Source organism: Eretmochelys imbricata, chromosome 7 (genome assembly GCF_965152235.1).
Source record: "Eretmochelys imbricata isolate rEreImb1 chromosome 7, rEreImb1.hap1, whole genome shotgun sequence".
Lineage (NCBI taxonomy): Eukaryota > Metazoa > Chordata > Testudines > Cheloniidae > Eretmochelys > Eretmochelys imbricata.
The window spans coordinates 100,060,096-100,080,573 of record NC_135578.1 but is presented as its reverse complement, the minus strand read 5'-3'; the positions used below and the strand labels follow the sequence as shown (position 1 = coordinate 100,080,573).

General features: G+C 41.5%; 1 protein-coding gene across 3 annotated transcripts in view; it reads right to left on the bottom strand.

Moving 5' to 3' along the window:
- Positions 1 to 1,705: 1,705 nt before the first annotated feature.
- Positions 1,706 to 20,478, bottom strand: part of C7H10orf143 (chromosome 7 C10orf143 homolog) — a 48,218-nt gene continuing 29,445 nt past the window's right edge. The window contains exon 5 of one of the 3 annotated variants that reach the window (XM_077822754.1): positions 1,706 to 1,748. The gene's annotated coding sequence lies outside the window, so the exon portion shown is untranslated. Of the gene's footprint in view, positions 1,749 to 9,432; positions 9,749 to 20,478 lie in introns of those variants that run through there. The other 2 variants (XM_077822752.1, XM_077822753.1) reach the window with 2 other exon arrangements.

Below are 20,478 nucleotides of genomic sequence, written 5' to 3'. Positions count from 1 at the left end.
CATGCTGTAGCTCACGAAAGCTCATGCTCAAATAAATTGGTTAGTCTCTAAGGTGCCACGAGTACTCCTTTTCTTTTTGCGAATACAGACTAACACGGCTGTTACTCTGAAACTTGTTGCATGTAGACATTTTATAAGTGAATGCAGAAATTTAAAGTAACTATTCTTTGTTTTTACAAGGTCAGAGTAAAAAAATATAAATATTAGTGGAGAGTAACTTTGGGATATTCTTAATTATGCTGACAGACTTTTGTATTGATTTGTATTGTTAATGACTAAAGTATCAGTATATTGTATAGCAATTATTTTTGCTTCGAGTACATTTAAGTAATGATAAAATGCTATGTACCATAGTAGAAGGGGCAGTATGTTTATTTCTTCATGAACACTTCATTACACAAAACCAATTATTTATTTCAATCCATGTATTTCTTAGAATCCTCTTTCCAATAAATAAACTTTTAACATGTTAGCCGTGTTTAAAACCAGCTCTTTTTACAGCCCTTATAAGTGTATCAGCAACACATACACACTGAAAACACGTCTCTCCTTTTCTTTGAAATGCAATTAGACATGCTTATGTTTGTAATTCTATTGGGATTCTATGTTTTTCCAATTACCAAAGAGTTTTCCCTTATTTGAATTTTTTTTCCTTTGACAGCCCAAGAGAATCTTTATAAAATAGCCAAGTGTTTAACTTTGAACTAGAATTCAAGGAAATAACTAATTGCGTGAAGGCAACGAGTTCTTAATTTAGACACAATATTAAAAGGAGATTAAAAATTATCAAAATAAATAAGAAAGGAAATAGCAACAGCAGTATCAGAAGCAAGTACACATTTTACTGTAGAGGCCTGCAATAGGAGTGTGGAATAGGGATAGAGAAAGGGACAACCTACTTTCATAGCTGTAAGTTATCAGAGGGTGATAAAAGGGGTGGAGAAGGGCACAGGCTTTCAAATTTACCTAAGTGATCTTTACACATTTACTATAGCTTATTTGTTGTCTAGCACTTAAAATTTGTCATTGAGTCTGCAATGGAAATACTTTTGTAATTGCCCGTATCATATGGATCATTGACCTTCAACAGTGGAACTGCTGAAGCAACTGTCCATTTATCTGGAAAATTACCACATGGCAAGTTCACATTAGACAGTTTTACAAGGGCCGCTCTAGCAAAGTGCCCATGTATTATTAGATCCTGGACCACACATCTCTTTGCATTTGGTTATCAGCTGTACCTGTAATTACTAAATATAAAAGAAAAAAGGCACCAGACTTCCAACTTGCCTTGTCAGCAATTTTTATGTAGTTATATTTTCTGTTTTCACATAATTCATTATTAGAAAAAACTTGTAAAAACATAGCCCTTTTTAGCATTGAAGTAAAAAAATACTGAACGTTATCACAGGAAAATATACACACCAAAGTTCCAATTCAATGGAAAGGTTAAAAAGATGAACAAGTGATAACTTGTTTCTGCTCTACTTTATATTGCCTGAAATATATTGGAAACAATATTTTAATTTCTATAAAACAGCAGAAAGTGTTTGGGCTTGAAAATAGAAATCTAGACAGCATTTTGGGGGAATAAAGCATTGAGAAAATGCCAGCAAAACCAGTAATTATTGACTAAGGATTATATTTACCTGCAGTATAATCTCTCCAAAGCAGATGTGAACAACAACAATGAGACTTTTCTATATGGTCTGGCTGTAAGAGACAAATGTAGGCGCTCAGCTGCAGACCTGAAATGACAGGAGATAAACATTGTAAAGAATGTCACACACTCTAGTGCCAGTTGTGGCAGGGTGCTATAGATAGCAACCCTCATGGGACAGTTTACTTAAAATACAGCATGTGTTAGCAACAGTGATCACGGGCTGATGTGTATGTTTGCATATATGTGTCTTGTTTTAGCCTTCTGAGCGGTCTGCATATCATAGTTACAAAAGCTATATGAATAGAAATCTACTTAATGTAGATGAGATTATTGATTGTGGTAATCTGCATTACTACGTTATCAAGACTGGATTTCTTTCTAAATGAGATGCTCTATTTACGCAGAAATAACTGGGTAAAATCCTATGCTGTGAGTTGTGCAGGAGTTCAGACTAGATGTTCACACTGGTTCCCTTTCACAAATTTGAAGGCAAGAATCCAGTTAAAAAACATAAAAGGCTTCAGTCAATTCTTCCACTATCAACAGCCTGGTTTTTACAGCTAAAAGAGCATGAAGTGCATTCCTGGCTAAGGCCCTGATTTTGCAAATGTGGCCAACCACTATGAAGCCAGCCTTGTGCCCAGGCAGATTCCTACTGCCGTCCATGAGACTCTCGCTAGCACAGACCAGGTATCCATGTGATCCCACATGGAAAAACTTATTTAAATCAAAGTCCTGTGAGTGCACCCACTTAATTTGGAATCTGAGCTCTTGAGTCTAGATTATAGATTAGGAAGGTGCCCAGGATAAAGATCCAGACACCTGAAGATTTCCTAAGGAGCTGATAGACATGCTCTCTGAAGTTCACCAACTCACTGGTTTGGAAGTCTTCAATATCCACATGGGCAATGCCTTTGAGAGGACAGTCCAAAACATAAAAAACTCTGTTTTTTATGTTTCTCACTGGCCATCTCTATCCAGCCCCACCTATGGAACCAGCCATACCCCAGATTGAATCTGTGGAGTGGATGTGGATGTAAGAAATGCAAGGGCCACCTGTTAGCTGACGGCCAAGGATGTTTGGTGAGGTGCCAGCTATGCCCGTTTATACCATCTGTGACTTTAACCACTAGGACGCACTGTCCCTTTGTGGCGGGCAGCCCGGGCTAGGCTGACGGATGCCCCAAGGTCCTAACCACCCGTGACTTTAACTGCTAGAGCTCAGAGCTCCTTCGCAGCGGGCAGCCAGGATTGACTGACAGGTGCCCCAAGAGTTTGCCCCGTGGAGGCGGCACAACTCAACGCTAGGCTCTTAGTACTCTCACCTAATGGCCAGGCTTTAGAGCCAAAACGGCTGAGGTTCTTTAATTGTGTTGGCTGCTTTACAGTAAACCAGAGAAAACAAGTCAGGCTTATGCATAAATGGTTACCAAAATTTATTATGCAAGATTCTAATCATGTGGTTACAAAATTGCTAGTGCCTACTTATTTAAATGTAGAGATGTTACACACACAAACAAGTTACAAAACTGAAGCCACAATCCCAAAGAAAGAAAACAAAGTATAGAGCTCTATTTCAAAATGTGTACACTAAAGATAGGAGATCAGGTGTGGGTGCTTCTTACCCTCCTTGCATCTCTCGATTCCAGCGGTGCCAAGCCAGGATCGGTCACTCAATTCCGTGGAAAGACGAATAAGGGACAAGGCTTAGGGACCCTCTTAGCTGCAGAAGCCTTGGGAGGCTGTCACTTATCTGACCAGCAGATAGATAGTGAAAAGCACTCAAAAATCATGGTGCTGTAGGTCCCCTACTTATACCTCTGTACTCCTTTATTCTCTTTCTCCTTTCTTATGCCAAATTGAGGCTGGTCTGTCTGGGTGACGCCAGCTTTCGCAAGAGTAGTTTACACTTGCAAAGAAGAGAAACAATAAGTTTCGACTACTGGACATTTCTTTTATCAGGGTAAATATTTTCCCACCTAGGATGTTGGTGTGTGTGCATCACGCTATTTAGTAGGGGCTAAGAGCCATGTCTGTCACAGGGCCTCTGCCTGCTGTGAGCTTAATCGTCGTATCTGTTCCCAGAGGCACATTGTAGCAGCACACCTGTGCTTTCACAGCTTCAAAGGCTGTGCTGGAATATATGTTAAGTGCCCTGTTCTGGCTTCCTCCTGTGTTTCCAGCAATGCTGGTCTGAAGGGGGGGGGGAGGGGGTTGGCTGTCTGGCTACACCACCCTCCCCCCCCCCCCCCTTGCCTGCTCAGACCAGGAAATAAAAAACAACTCCATTGCAAGGCAAGAAGAAACCACTCTGGCTGACCTCCCAGGAACTCCTGGACTTTACCACGTTCCAAAACTTAATTATAGAAAACTCCATCCAACTAAAAGACCAAGCAATAGAATGACTAACACCTGATCTACACTAAAAAATTAGGTCGGTTTAACTCAGGGGTATGAAAAATCTACTCTCCTGAGTGGCATTGTTACAACAACCTAAGCCACCATGTAGATGGCGCTAGGTCAACGGAAGAATTCTTCCATTGATCTTGGTGAGGTGGATTACTTCTGGTGACTGGAGAACCCTTCCCATTGGCATAACTAGTGTCTACACTGAAGCACTGCAGCGGCACAGCTGTACCACTGTATTATTGACATACCTGAGGCACTGCAAAGTCCCTGACTGTTGCTATATATGGTTTAGCAACAATGTAACCTGTGACACTCCATTGCCCATGCAGACTACTGTGATTCTCAGATTATCTTGGATGTGGGGGAAGCGGGGAAACAATTTGGAGCATTGGTAACAGAAAACATAGTCTGGTGCAGACAGAGTCAGGCTCAAAGGAGAGCTGACCTGTCCTAGGCCACAAAAGTAGCAAAGTCATGCCCCAAAGAACTTTTCTGAACCATAAAATGGCTTTGTAACCCCAGATCAATGGGAGGAAGTATGTGAGCATCAGAGACTGGGCTTTCATAAGAACTAGACCAAGGCTATGGAACTCACTCCTGCAAAAGATCAGAATGATCTTGGAATTAATTTCAGACTAAATGCAAAAATAATTCCATCTTAACTTTCCTCCAGTAATATGTTCATACGTAAAGACACAGAATAAGGCCACACACAGCGCATAAGCAGGTGGGGGGAAAAAAAACCAAACACCAAACTCTCAGTAATAACACACCAAAAAACAACTTCTGAATTAAGGTATTTCTTACAGGCTGGGAAGGGACACATACACAGAAATTATTATTGTTCTATTTTTAAATTACCGAGAGGCATTTCAGATACTAGTGGGGCTATATATATATAAAATTTTATATATAGATATATATACATTTAGACAGAAAAAAAGCAAGACTACATTATTTTTCCTTTTGAAATTATTTTTAATGTGATGTAATATACATGTAATCTCTGATTTAGTACACAAATACACTATAGGTATTACATAGTGGGTGCTTCAGATATAATATGTTAATACAGAGTGGATTGTTTCTCAACTTTTCATCAGTTTCAAAAAAGCTAAAATTTGTTAGGTTTGCTTTTAGGACAAAGCTATTCGTACAGTTCTGTTTCTTTAAAGAACATTAGATAGGAAGAGAAACAAACCCCAACACTTCTCAGCACTAACCCACACCAAAAAAGTCAAGAAAGGTGACTTAAGGAATAAACATTCATAAAAGTCGCATTAAACTCGTAATAATGCTTTGGGCTAAATTCTGTTCTCAGTTCCATATAGATCTCAGTTCTAATGTTCTCTCCCACTGCACACAGAATCAAACTCCTTACAGGTTGAGGGCCAACATGTTGGTTTGAGATTAGAATTTTGGCTTTAATATTTGTAGTCCATTAATTAAACTCACCCTAGGTTTGTAAATCTGGTGCATGTGTAGACTTTCTTAGGCTATATAAAAATAAGTAATGAGCTCAGTTGCCAGTGGGGAATTTCATTGTCTAAATACTGCTGTTCTGAGATCAACTCTTATTGTTCTACTTTGTATGGTTCCTGTAAGGAAACTGAACTTGAATGGTACAAAAATTTCTAGATTAACAGAAGTTAAAAGTGGAGAAGATTTACTGGTTCAACCGGTCCAAACCCCTCCCAGTACAGAATTGTTTCATCCAGAATACTTTCTAGTATTTGTCCAGTTTTAAAAATACCAGTGGTTGAGTGCTCACCACTTACCTTGAGAGACTTTTCTGTAGCTGAATACATCTCCTTGACAGGAACTTCTTCCTGCTATTCAGACAGATTTTTACTTTATTCCTTTTATCCCATTACTCATTCCAGCCCCTGCTTGTTCCACTCCATTCTCTCCCAAAGGGACTCTGGGTCTCTCTCACCCATGCAGTGCACGAGCTGGTGCCACCAAGAGTAGAGTTCTCAGAGGACTCCTCTGTGTTCCATCACATAGGAACAGACTCCCCCTGCAGCAGGTTACACCAACATTTGGTCTGGCCACCCTTCCAACTGTGCAGACTGGGTAAAATTTCAGTGGTGTTGTGACCACATAGCCAGAGCTATGTTCTGGCAAGCAGCTGTACTGATTTAGTATGGGACCACTGCTTAAAAGTGGTCAGATCATGGTCCCCTCAGCTCTGGATGAAATTTGAGCAAGTACAAAAACCTTGGAGGGGATGGAGGGGTCATTGCGCCCCTCCCTCCCATCCCTTAATTGGTGCCACTGGTGCAGAGCTACACAGAGAGGGCCTATTACCTCCTTTCCCCACTGACGCATGCTTCTGTTGATGCAACTCACCATTGGCATTGGCTTTTTTATGCTGCCATATCATACGGGATGCTCAAGTTTACTATACTGTCCACTATTGCTGGATGAATGCACTATAAGGTGGGTAGAAAGCTGGCTAGATTGTCGGGCTCAACGGGTAGTGATCAATGGCTCCATGTCTAGTTGGCAGCCAGTGTCAAGTGGAGTGCCCCAGGGGTCGGTCCTGGGGCCGGTTTTGTTCAATATCTTCATAATTGATCTGGAGGATGGTGTAGATTGCACTCTCAGCAAATTTGCGGATGATACTAAACTGGGAGGAGTGATAGATACGCTGGAGGGGAGGGATAGGATACAGAAGGACCTAGACAAATTGGAGGATTGGGCCAAAAGAAATCTGATGAGGTTCAATAAGGATAAGTGCAGGGTCCTGCACTTAGGACGGAAGAATCCAATGCACTGCTACAGACTAGGGACCGAATGGCTAGGCAGCAGTTCTGCGGAAAAGGACCTAGGGGTGACAGTGGACGAGAAGCTGGATATGAGTTAGCAGTGTGCCCTTGTTGCCAAGAAGGCCAATGGCATTTTGGGATGTATAAGTAGGGGCATAGCGAGCAGATCGAGGGACGTGATCGTTCCCCTCTATTCGACACTGGTGAGGCCTCATCTGGAGTACTGTGTCCAGTTTTGGGCCCCACACTACAAGAAGGATGTGGATAAATTGGAGAGAGTCCAGCGAAGGGCAACAAAAATGATTAGGGGTCTAGAACACATGACTTATGAGGAGAGGCTGAGGGAGCGGGGATTGTTTAATCTGCAGAAGAGAAGAATGAGGGGGGATTTGATAGCTGCTTTCAGCTACCTGAAAGGGGGTTCCAAAGAGGATGGCTCTAGACTGTTCTCAATGGTAGCAGATGACAGAACGAGGAGTAATGGTCTCAAGTTGCAGTGGGGGAGGTTTAGATTGGATATTAGGAAAAACTTTTTCACTAGGAGGGTGGTGAAACACTGGAATGCGTTACCTAGGGAGGTGGTAGAATCTCCTTCCTTAGAGGTTTTTAAGGTCAGGCTTGACAAAGCCCTGGCTGGGATGATTTAACTGGGAATTGGTCCTGCTTCGAGCAGGGGGTTGGGCTAGATAACCTTCTGGGGTCCCTTCCAACCCTGATATTCTATGATTCTATTACCCCTCGGTCTCTTTCAGCATTACCACTTGTGTAAAGAGTTGTCACTTTGGATGGGCTATCACCAGCAGGAGAGTGAATTTGTGTGGGGGGGTGGAGGGTGAGAAAACCTGGATTTGTGCTGGAAATGGCCTAACCTGATGATCACTTTAGATAAGCTATTACCAGCAGGACAGTGGGGTGGGAGGAGGTATTGTTTCATATTCTCTGTGTATATATAAAGTCTGCTGCAGTTTCCACGGTATGCATCCGATGAAGTGAGCTGTAGCTCACGAAAGCTCATGCTCAAATAAATTGGTTAGTCTCTAAGGTGCCACAAGTACTCCTTTTCTTTTCACTTCCTAAGATTTTCCTTCCCATTGTTTTGGGTGGTTTTTCCTCTGCTGTATTAGTTATATGAAATTCAACCTGGGAAAAAATTTAGCTAATCTTTCCTATGTCTTCTGATATTATTCCTCCATGTTCCAGATATATAACATTCAAATTTGAATGAAAAGGGAATGAGGTATTTTAAGTGTTATGAGGGAAATTTTGTCCCTAGGAAACAACTGGGTTGTATGTTTGGGAAGTCGGTAGGGTGAGATAAGATACAGAGAATTCTGTGTAGGGCATGGAGTAACACTAGGCAAGCCCTGTTGTTGCTATTGCAACTTTCAGGTGATTCCCCTCTATGGGACCAATCCAAAGCAAATCAAAGTGGAAAGACTTTCACTAGTTTCAATGAGATGAGGCTGATGGAGCTGAGTAGTTGCAACCTCCCTCTTTTCTTACCCCAAATCTTTCCTCCGTAGTGTTATGTTGGGATCTCCTGAGGAACTGTGCTGTGCAGACCCCCTGCATGGGCACTCCAAATCCTGCTTCCTATGAACAGTGAGGCCACATCAATTCCACTTCATCCAGAATCTTCTGCACTTATGGAAGTAGAGCAGGATTTGCCCTTTAGCATGCACAGGTCAATGAAGATTTACACTCCTATTTTACACACACACACACACACACACACTAGCCAGGCTAACAGTGTTCTTTCACCTAAATAGTGTGCATCTTGCTGCATTACCCCATATCATTGTGGGGTTGATCCAGGATGAATCATGGCATGACTAAATGCTGACATTTGTATCTTCCCTATTTTGATATCACGTGGCTGTGATGTCATTGTCAATGACACTGGTAGAATTATGTTGACATAATATATTTTTAAAATACAGTGCTTGTCTTTGGGATTACATGGAAAACTGCAATTTTATATATAAATGTGTAATCTCTAAATATTTGCATTTTATAAAGTGACTATATCTACAGAAAATGGAGAGAGCAGGATCAAGCTGAAGATAGGTTCTTTGTTTTGTTAGGAAGAGCAGTTTTTAACAGGCTTCATTTTCACTACATAAGCCACTCTATGATCTTTCTTATGCATCTATTTTCCCTTGATCTTACTGTGTGAGTGACATTTACTTTACACTAGCATTATCTGTCAAAATATTAACTGGAATATACTATCTAGAGCACATTTTTATTATTATTAACAATAAAAATGCAGGGATAATTGAATCCCTTTATATTCTCTATATAATGTAAGGAGAGTAAGACAGTGTTCAGACCTAAGGGGAAAACACATGTGGATTTCCTCTTTGCCCTAAGATCATGTACTCTCCCTTGCACTGTAACTACTTTGATTCAGTGTACCTTAGAGGGAGATAAAATTTTCAATATGTGCATATCATCTAAGGAAACAATAGCATACATACATTTTGCTATAAAACTCACATTAAATAAGTATATAGCAAGCTGCAATGTCACAACAAGTAGATGTACAATTATGAGGACAAAATACCCAAAGGAAATCAACACAAGACTTTATTAATATCCAGACCTGTAGAAGACAACTGTCAGACAATTGGTCAACAAGGTACATTGTATCTGTTAGATACTGACTAACCCATTATGATCTTTATGAAGTGTCCTTTTGGGGGTCTAGATCTTCAAATATGAGTTGGAAGACCCTTTTCTTTTATTAGTTGCTAAGCTCTTTATACTTTTACCATATTGCGGCAGGTTAGAAGTCTGAGCTTTATTGTCTTATGTTATTGAAAATCCAGATTCCCGCAGCCTTCTCCCTCAGGTCAAGATTTGTCTGAGAATACATTCTCATTTCTCCATGTACAAAGGCTGTCTGGAGAGAGGCAGAAAAGATTATGACTGTAATATACTTAAATCCAATTTATTTGCCTGACTAGAAACTTCCACACTTCACAATTGCTTCCTACAGAAGATTTTGTATTTAATTCTTTCATGGCAGTAAGAAGAAAGAGTGATCCTAGTCATCCAACAGGTATATATATTCAGCACACACCTGAGCCATACAAAATGCAACAGAAAAGACAGTGGTGAAAATAGCAAATTTATACATTTACTTTTCCATTTTCAGTTTATTTTCACTTAAGAATGATTCATTTGTTTGTTAGAAATAGATATTTAAATCTCATGTGCAAAGCTGGTGTTATACATCTGTGCACGAGGAATAGATTTTTAACTAGATAATCAGATGTCTGACATAAAAGCTATTTGATCCAAATGTGTAGTGGTTTTTACTGTAACGTTATGCACACCCTTTTCATGTAGGTTATAATTCAGGAGTCTGCTATTTTATCCCAGCATGTTCACTGATGATACTATACAAGGGTTGTGTTGTTGCTTCCATTTTAAATACTCATTTGAGAGAAAGGGTGAGAGAAATGTTCGTATGGATGGTCTTATTTTTGACATGCAGGATTCTGTGTCAGGAGATCTGGGTGATTTGCACCCCACTTTGCAAGCTGTGCGTGAAGCAAATCCTTCCTGTGTACTTTTAAGAAAGTCAATCTCTCTCTCTTGGTCAGTTTTCTTTTGCATAATGTGGGGCCAATAATACTTAGCTATCCTGCAGGGGTGACATAGCACTTAAATTGTTCCTGTTTGAAAGCACTTTGAGAGCCTCAAAGGGAGAGTGCTATGGAAGGACAAAGTATTAATTATTACTGTTACAACTTTCAGGGATGTATTAGTATGTGATTGTCTCAGTTTTCCTACTTCAGAGACTTCAATAACTTCAGGCTTTCTTGTTGCACTACTACCAGGGGTAGTTTATTATAAGAACATAGTCCATAACAAAAGTGTCAGACATGTAGTCCATTTTCACACCAGTGCAAGCAATCATTAAAACTCAAGACAACTCATCATTCCATTCCCCAAATACCACGCACTGATGCCTCCAACCATGCCCGGACACTGTCAGTCATCTCCTGTCCTTGTACTAGAGCAGCCACCCTAGCCCTTCCAATTGGGGTGCACCCACCCTTTCCCCAGTGGGCACTCCCATAGTCTCTCTTCTGGGAACTTCCTTGCCATGGGAGCATTCCTCACTCTCCTGGCCCTCTCACAGTTCCTCAGGTCCAGCTCTCTGGGCCACAGATTTCAGTAGGTAAGCCCCCAAGCCTTTGGCCTTCTGGCCCTAGCTCTGGCCTGGGGACACCAGCTAGCAAATCCCTCTTGTTACTCTCTTGCCTTCCGCTTCCTTCTGGGACTCCTCCAGTCATAGAATCATAGATTCATAGAATATCAGGTTTGGAAGGGACCTCAGGAGGTCATCTAGTCCAACCCCCTGCTCAAAGCAGGACCAATCCCCAACTAAAGCATCCCAGCCAGGGCTTTGTCAAGCCTGACCTTAAAAACTTCTAAGGAAGGAGATTCCACCACCTCCCTAGGTAACGCATTCCATTGTTTCACCACCCTCCTAGTGAAAAAGGTTTTTCCTAATATCCAACCTCAACCTCCCCCACTGCAACTTGAGACCATTTATTCCTTGTTCTATCATCAGCTACCACTGAGAACAGTCTAGATCCATCCTCTTTGGAACCCCCTTTCAGGTAGTTGAAAGCAGCTATCAAATCCCCCCTCATTCTTCTCTTCTGCAGACTAAACAATCCCAGTTCCCTCAGCCTCTCCTCATAAGTCATGTGTTCCAGTCCCCTAATCATTTTTGTTGCCCTCCGCTGGACTCTTTTCCACATCCTTCTTGTAGTGTGGAGCCCAAAACTGGACACAGTACTCCAGATGAGGCCTCATCAAAGTCTAATAGAGGGGAACGATCACATCCCTTGATCTGCTGGCAATGCCCCTACATATAAATCCCAAAATGCAATTGGCCTTCTTGGCAACAAGGGCACACTGTTGACTCATATCCAGCTTCTCGTCCACTGTAACCCCTAGGTCCTTTTCTGCAGCACTGCTGCCGAGCCATTCGGTCCCTAGTCTGTAGCGGTGCATGGCATTCTTCCGTCCTAAGTGCAGGACTCTGCAGTCCCATGGTCACTGGCAACTCTCACCTGCACTTCCTGACTTGAACCAGTTGGATCTGACTCACTGGGATTAAAACTGCATCCTACTGGATGAAACAAGGGAAGGTCAATGGTGGAATACTCCTTTACTGTGGTGAGAAACCAGGATGGTGAAAGGAGCTACTAATGCATCTCACTGTGTTAGTAAAGATGAATTTGGCCCCTAGATTTCACTTGGTCTTTGCTACACCAGTCAGAAATGCAGATGTCTAGCAGCTTTTTAAACAGGTTGGTGGTGTGGTGATGATGAAGAAGATTAGCAGAGACAAGGGCATTCAATACTCTACAGGTGAGAGCTACATGTACTGAGGAGTATGTTTGGTAAAGGAAAGGAGGAAAGACCAGACTAGATTAAGAAGGCCTTGTCTGTGTCTGCCACCAAGGCTTCCTCTCTCTTTGCCCTGTAAGTGGCCATAGAAAGAGAGCAATGTTCCCACACTCAGGGAACCTGTAGCCCCTTCAGACTAGTAAGCGTCTGTTACGGACGGGTTAAATAGTTGTTATGAGCAAGACTGGCTTTATCCCTCTGGTCCTGTCAATCATGTCAAGAGTGGAACAAGGGCTAAAAACAGAAAGTTCCCAGCAGTTGCTGGACAGCTCTAGGAAAGAGCAGACCGTGGCTCTACCACTTCCAGAGGAGACTCCTGGAAGCCTGCAAGGAACTGCCCCAGGAAGGCCATTTACCAACGTGCCCTTCCCTCGCCTCCTTACAGGGAAACAGTGACTCTGGTATACTGGCTGAGTAAGATAGCTCTCGTAAACATCAAGGCTAGGCAGTTGAGGTCGCTACCCTCTTCCCCTTTCTGGGTTATAGAATCTGAGAATAGAGACGAGGGGAGTGGGAACCAGCGCCTCATCCCCTGTCACATAAAAAGACTACCTCAATTTGTGTCATAGAGACTCCTACTTAGGTAGATGGAGGTGCTCGAAGGACTTCCTAATGCCTGTCTAGTAAGAAGCACCCATCAGCAACCTGAGAACTGTGACAGCTTCCCAGGCACTCAGCCTTAAATCAGTGAAATGTTCACTAGGTCCATCCCAAGCCTTTCATCCTTCAAAAGACTGAAGAACCATAGTTCTTTCCAAAGATCATTTTAAAGCTCACCAAACATCCAGAGTACAGCCTAGATCAGGGATCACCCTGAGAAAAAAGAGGGTCTGCTGACAATAGAACGTCTTCCCACTCATTGCCAACATGCTTATGAGCAACATGGTGGTGGACAAATTCATAGATTCCAAGATCAGAAGGGCCCACTGTGATCATCTAGTCTGACCTCCTGTATAACACAGGCCATAGAACATCCTCAAAATAATTCCTAGACAATATCTTTTCGAAAAACATCTAATCGTGATTTAAAAATTGTCAGTGTGCAGAATCTGCCATGACTCTTGGTAAGTTGTTCCAATGGTTCATTACTGTCACTGTTAAAAATTTACATCTTATTTCCCATCTAAATTTGTCTAGCTTCAACTTCCAGCCATTGGATCAAATTATACCTTCTCTGCTTGATTGACTGAAAAGCCCATTATTAAATATTTGTTCCGCATGTAGGTATTTATAGACTGTAAACAAGTCACTCCTTAACCTTCTCTTTGTTAGACTCAAGGAGCTCAGTCTATCCATTTTATCACTATAAGGCAGGTTTTCTAATCCTTTAATCATTCTTGTGGCTCTTCTCTGAACCTTTCCAATATATCAACATCCTTCTTCAACTGTGGACATCCACAGAATTTCAGAAGTGGTCACACCAGTGCCAAGTACAGAGGTAAATTAACCTCTCTACTCCTACTTAGGATTCTCTTGTCTGTGCATCCAAAGATTGGATTAGCCCTTTTGGCCACAGTGTTGCACTGAGAACTCATGTTCAGCTGACTCTCCACCATGACCCCCAAATCTTTTTCAGAGTCACTCTTCCCAGGATAGTCTACCTCATCCTGTAAGTGTGGCCTACATTTAACCATATTTAAAATGCATATTGTTTTCTTGTGCCCAGTTTACGAAGTGATCCAGATTGCTCTGTATCAGTGACCTGTCTTTTTCATTATTTACCACTTACCCAATTTTTGTGTCATCTGTAAACTTTATAAATTAGTATTTTATATTGTCTTCCAGCTCATTAACAAAAATGTTAAGTAGCATAGGACCAAGAACCAGTCCCTGCAGGACCCCATTAGAAACACATCGGTCTGATGATTCTCCAACTACGATTACATTTTGCAACCTACCCATTAGCTAGCTTTTAATCCATTTAATGGCTGCCATGTTAACTTTTTATCATTCTAGTTTTTTAATCAAAATGTTGTGTGGTACCAAGCCTTACAGAAGTCTAAGTATATTACATCAATATCATTATCTTCATCAACCAAACTTGTAGTCTCATCAAAGAAAGATATCCAGTTAGTTTGACAGGATCTATTTTTCATAAACCCATGTTGATTGATATGAGTTATATTGCCCTCCTTTAAGTCTTTATTAATTGAGTCCCACCTAAGCAGCTCCATTATCTTTCCTAGGATCGATGTCAAACTCACAGGTCTATAACTACCCGGGTCATCCCATTTACCCTTTTTAAATATTGGCACAACACTAGCTTTCTTTCAGTCTTCTGCAACTTTCCTAATGGTATCGTGAGTACAGTCTAAACACCTAGACATTGCAGAGTGCAGATACCAGTGACAGGATACTGGGGTTTCCCACTGGGCTTCAGGTGTCTCTCTCTGGAGTCCCACGCTGGAGTGTGCTGGAGACCTGCTCAGGAGTTTCTCACTGGAGTGTGCTAGAGTCCTCTGCTGGGGCTTGTGGCCCTGCACTGAAATTACTGGCATGTGCTAGGGACCAGGTCTGGAGTCCTGCACTGGGGTCTCTCTTCTAGTACTGAGGTGTACTAGAACTCCTTGCTTGGGCACTGGGGTCCTGCATTGATTTGGGATGGGGCAGATTCTTCTTTCTGGGTAGCTGCTTCTTTTCCCAGATGCAGGCAGGCAGCAGGAATATGTCAGTAACAATACCTCCTTTGAGTTGCTCCTGTTGCTACCCTTACACCTTTAGAGATGGGACTCTGGTGGCATCGGTGGCTTCTGCAGCTCCCCAGCAATGGGTGGCTCCAGGCTCAGCAGTGGGAAAGTAGCTGCTAGTAGGGAAGTAGCTGCCTGAGCTGGGTCTCTTTTGTCAGTCTCAGGAGGCTACTCCACTGGTTCTGATTGGCCTGTAGCTCCACCAGCATAGGAAGGGGCCATGATCAGATGGAGACCATTGTAAGTATTTCAAGCATAGGATGAGAGAGCTGATCTTAGAGTTTTTCAGGACCCAGGAATTTCTGTTAAGAGGTAAATAAACAATTGCTTCAAAATCCAAAGTTGATTTATTATCATTGTCAGGACTGTTTCTTTTATTCTTTTTATAGTCAGAAGGGGACTGTTTTGGGAGAGTAGAAAGGTAGGCTCAGTGATACGTATTCTGTTTCTAAGGCATCTAGCACATGGGCAGGACTGCAGGGTTACTTACAAGGAAGCTGACCTAGCTGAACCCCATTCAGGGGATTCAGGGGACACAGTGAATGGACCAGCAAGCCCTGATCACTAGGCCTGCTGATCAAACAGCCCCCTTCACAACACACCATTCTGCATGGCACTCCCTGCCTCAGTCTGTAAATGCTCCAAGCCAACTCTGTGATGAATACTCGCTGTGCAAGGAATCCTTCTCCTTGCTGGTCTGCCAGGAGCTGGAAGGAGATCAAGGATTCCATGGGTGTGTCTACCCCTTGCTGACAACAGGTGCTCAGACTGTGCTGAGCATGGTTTGTCCCTGACTGTACTTGCAGTTTAACTGTGTTCAGAACCATTCAGCTGCATCCATTGTCAGCATTTATTGACAATGTCATTTCCACAGTGCAGAGAAAGCTATAGAGGGGCTGGGAAAGAACTGGGGTTAAAATAGTAGCTGCTTGAGGAGGGTTAAGGGAGGGCCAGGGTGGCAGAGAAATAGCAGTTGGGAAATGGGAAAATAGACACAGAGGCTGAAGAAGAGAGACAGAAGAGGAGAGAAGAAAGAACAAAACACAGGTCATACACAGCAAGTTAAACGTTTATTGTTTCAAGAAAATCTGCTTCCAAAATATTATAATATATATTTATAAAACTATACGCTTACACACACATAGATACATACACGCACCACACTACACAGTGTCTGAATTGTCAGTCTCCATTGGAGTCAGTGCCTAGATACTATGGTTGAGAAAAAGAATGACAGAAAGAATTAGGTGTTCCAATATATTGTTTTGAAAAATTACTTCAGCCACTGCTGAAATGTGTGGAACACAGCAGCTGTTTATCAGCATAAAACAACAGTATGTCCAAATGAAAGGAGGTAAGTGAATAATACTGTATTCAATTGAAAGAGCAGTTTTAATTTGGGTAGCCTTTTAGTATTGGGATCCTCCATTCTGACAATTTTTTCTACAGGTCACTTTTAAAATTGTGGACATATTTGACTTCATTAATGAGCATGTACAACTAGTAAATCTAAACATTAATTTGTTTTAAGTATGTGGATCCACTGAATATGGGCTCTACAGAGATTTTTAGTGTGCACATTACATTTTAGTCTATGCACTAAAAATATTTTACCCATGTATACAACTCAGAACAAAAAGAGCAAAGAAGAGTCCTGGGGAAAACCCAAACTATAGGAACAGTGGACTACTTCCTTAATACTTTTTTTAATGCAGGTGCTTCATCTGTAACTCTGCATTTTCTTCATTTTTATCACGATAGGACCTAATTCTCTATTCCAAAGTCTCTACACCATGGAGTTCTAAAATCATCACATTTAATACTGGAAAAGCCAGTGCAGGATTGTTCTGACATGTAAATAAATTAATGGGGTAAAAACTAACCAGTGGCCCGCTGTGGAGAAAAAATTCCTGAATTTGGAAGTATTTGAAATGAACATTTAGAAGGAAGACACCGATAGTACCTATTTGCACTCAACTGTAAGTTACCCAGGCAAGTTTTAATCAGTAATCCCATCACATTTAATTCCCCTTCCAACTTTTTACCTTCTTTTTACCAAAAGATTTAGCCCATGTCATCCTCCCTCCAACAAGCAGTTTAATGGATTTATGAAATGCAATAGCCAATGTTTGTGCCATGTCTAGAGAGGTTAAAAAGTTTTAAATACAAACCAAACTTTAACAGGTTCTTGTCCTGTTAAAGTAATGTTCTTTCTAAGCTTCAGCTCCTTTGCAGGAAAAATAAGAGGCAATAGCGGGAATTTGTATGCCTAGTCTCTGCACAGGTGCCCAGAACGGCTAGATACTGGATGGGGTTGCTGGGGGGAAAGAAAACCCATCAAGGACAATTAGACAACTTGGGAATGGTGGCCTAAAGGAAAAGTGCTCAAAGATAGCAATCATGTTCTTTATTGACGCTTCCTCCATCTCTAATTGGAAGCGGACATTATTGCTGCAGTGTAGTGGTGCCCAATCTTTGCTTTTAAATATACAAAAAAACTAAACTTTGATTAGGTACAATCTGGAATGTCTGTCTTACATATTTCCTTGTTAAGTTATATGCCGTTATTATTTTTTCTACCTCTTTCTGTTTTTCAGCTACATTTTCTTCTTTCCATTTGCTCTCCCTTCAAAACAAGCTTACATATAATCTCCCTCTCCTATCTGCTGTTCAGCAGCTCTCCTGCTACTGTGCTTATATCAATGGCATGTCTGACTTATGAGGGTAAGACCTATCACATGCTAATATATTATGTGAGTTAAGGACTGTTAGTAGCCTCCATGAGTAAATTCTGATCTGCTGGTATTCTACTGTCCAACAGATGTACTTGTGGCACCTTAGAGACTAACAAATTTATTTGAGCATAAGCTTTCGTGGGCTACAGTACACTTCATCAGATGCATAGAATGGAACATATAGTAAGAAGATATATATATACACATACCGAGAACATGAAAAGGTGGAAGTTGCCATACCAACTCTAAGAGGCTAATTAGTTAAGATGAGCTATTATCAGCAGGAGAAAAAAAAACTTTTGTAGTGATTATCAAGATGTTCCATTTCAGACAGTTGACAGGAAGGTGTGAGGATACTTAACATGGGGAAATAGATTAAATTTGTGTAATGACCCAGCCACTCCCAGTCTCTATTCAAGCCCAAGTTAATGGTATCTAGTTTGCAAATTAATTCTAGTTCAGCAGCTTCTCGTTGGAGTCTGTTCTTGAAGCTTTTCTGCTGCAAAATTGCCACCTTTGTCTGTTATTGAGTGACCAGAGAGGTTGAAGTGTTCTCCTACTGGTTTTTGAAAGTTATGATTCCTGATGTCAGATGTCACCTTCAACCCCCAACTAAAACCTCTCCATCGCATCATCAAAGATCTACTACCTATCCTGAAAGACTATCCCTCACTCTCACGGATCTTGGGAGACAGACCAGTCTTCGCTTACAGACAGCCCCCCAACCTGAAGCAAATACCAACCAGCAACCATACACCACACAACAAAAACACTAACCCAGGAACCTATCGTTCCAACAAAGCCCAATGCCAACTCTGTCCACATATCTATTCAAGTGACACCATCATAGGACCTAATCACATCAGCCATGCCATCAGGGGCTCGTCCACCTGCACATCTACCAATGTGATATATGCCATCATGTGCCAGCAATGCCCCTCTGCCAATTGTCCAAACCGGACAGTCTCTATGCAAAAGAATAAATGGACACAAATCAGACGTCAAGAATTATAACATTCAAAAACCAGTAGGAGAACACTTCAATCTCCCTGGTCACTCAATAAGAGACCTAAAACTGGCAATTCTTCAACAGAAAACCGTCAAAAACAGACTCCAACGTGAAACTGCAGAACTGGAATTAATTTGCAAACTGAATACCATCAAATTAGGCCTGAATAAAGACTGGGCGTGGTTGGGTCATTACAAAACTAATTTCCCCCATAGTAATTTCCCCCGACTGTTACTCACACCTTCTTTTCAAGTGTTTGAAATGGGCCACTCTCATTACCACTTCAAAAGTAATTTTCTCTCCCTTGGTATCCTACTGTTAATTGAATTGCCTTGTTAGAGTGACCTCCTACTTGGTAAGGCAACTCCCATCTGTTCATGTGCTGAGTATTTATACCCGCTCCTGTATTTTCCACTCCATGCACCTGATGAAGTGGGTTCTACCCCATGAAAGCTTATGCCCAAATAAATTTGTTTGTCTCTAATGTTAGGATATAGATATTCAGGCCTGTCTGCAAAGGCCTGTACTCTAAGAATTTAGGTGTATTCTTATCACTTGGCTAGTGATAGAGGTATAAAAGAAAGAATCAAAATCACTGTCTGCTGGTGTAAGGGCCTTCTCTTACTGTGACAGTCTGAGGCCCTGTTCTTAGGCTAAGGCCTTTGGCTAAGCAGCAGAGGCAGCCATAAGCTGGGAAGCAAACAGTCACATCCTCACATTCCAAACTAGTCACACTGAAATAAGGTGCTATTCGGCTGTTAGGAATACAATCCTGTCCTGATGGTTCCTATCACCTCCAGAGAAAGGGAAGTGCCTAGAAAATGTAAAAGGAAACTTAGTTTGATAGCATCCTGTCTGGCAAGAACTCACTTATCAATAGCTGGGATGTGAAATCCTCACTTCTGTATTGTCTTGTCATTATAGTTCCCACTTTCCTGCTGTTTGTCTGTATAATCTCTGTCTGGTTTTGTGATTGTTCCTGTCTGCTGTATAATTAATTTTGCTGGGTGTAAACTAATTAAGGTGGTGGGATATAATTGGTTACATAATCATGTTACAATATGTTAGGATTGGTTAGTTAAATTTCAGGAAAATGATTGGTTAAGGTATAGCTAAGCAGAACTCAAGTTTTACTATATAATCTGTAGTCAATGAGGAAGTGACTGGGGGTGGGCATGAGCATGTGAGATAGGAACAGGGAATGGGGGTAAGAAAATTGGAATCATGTTTTGCTAAAGGGGGAGATGGGAACAGGGAATGGGGGTAAGAAAATTGGAATCATGCTTTGCTAAAGGGGGAAATGGGAACAGGGAATGGGAGTAAGGAAGTTGGAATCATGTTTGGCTAAGGGTAGGAATGGGAACAGGGACACAGGTGTAAGGCTCTGTGGTGTCAGAGCTGGGAAGGAGGATACTAAGGAAGGAAACTGGAATCATGCTTGCTGGAAGTTCACTCCAATAAACATCGAATTGTTTGCACCTTTGGACTTCGGGTATTGTTGCTCTCTGTTCATGCGAGAAGGACCAGGGAAGTAAGTGGGTGAAGGAATAAGCCCTCTAGCATCTAAGGTGCACAAGGACTCCTCGTTTTTGCTTCATTTCTTATGACTATCAACTTAGCGTTCTACTGATGATTGTCACTGTTTGCTTTAACCATTGATGCTATTCTAAGAGAATGCTAAATGAAATTCTGTATCTGAATTGCAACAGGAGATGAAATCCAAACAAATGATTTTACTTTGACCTGATTATTCTTAAATTCCATAAAA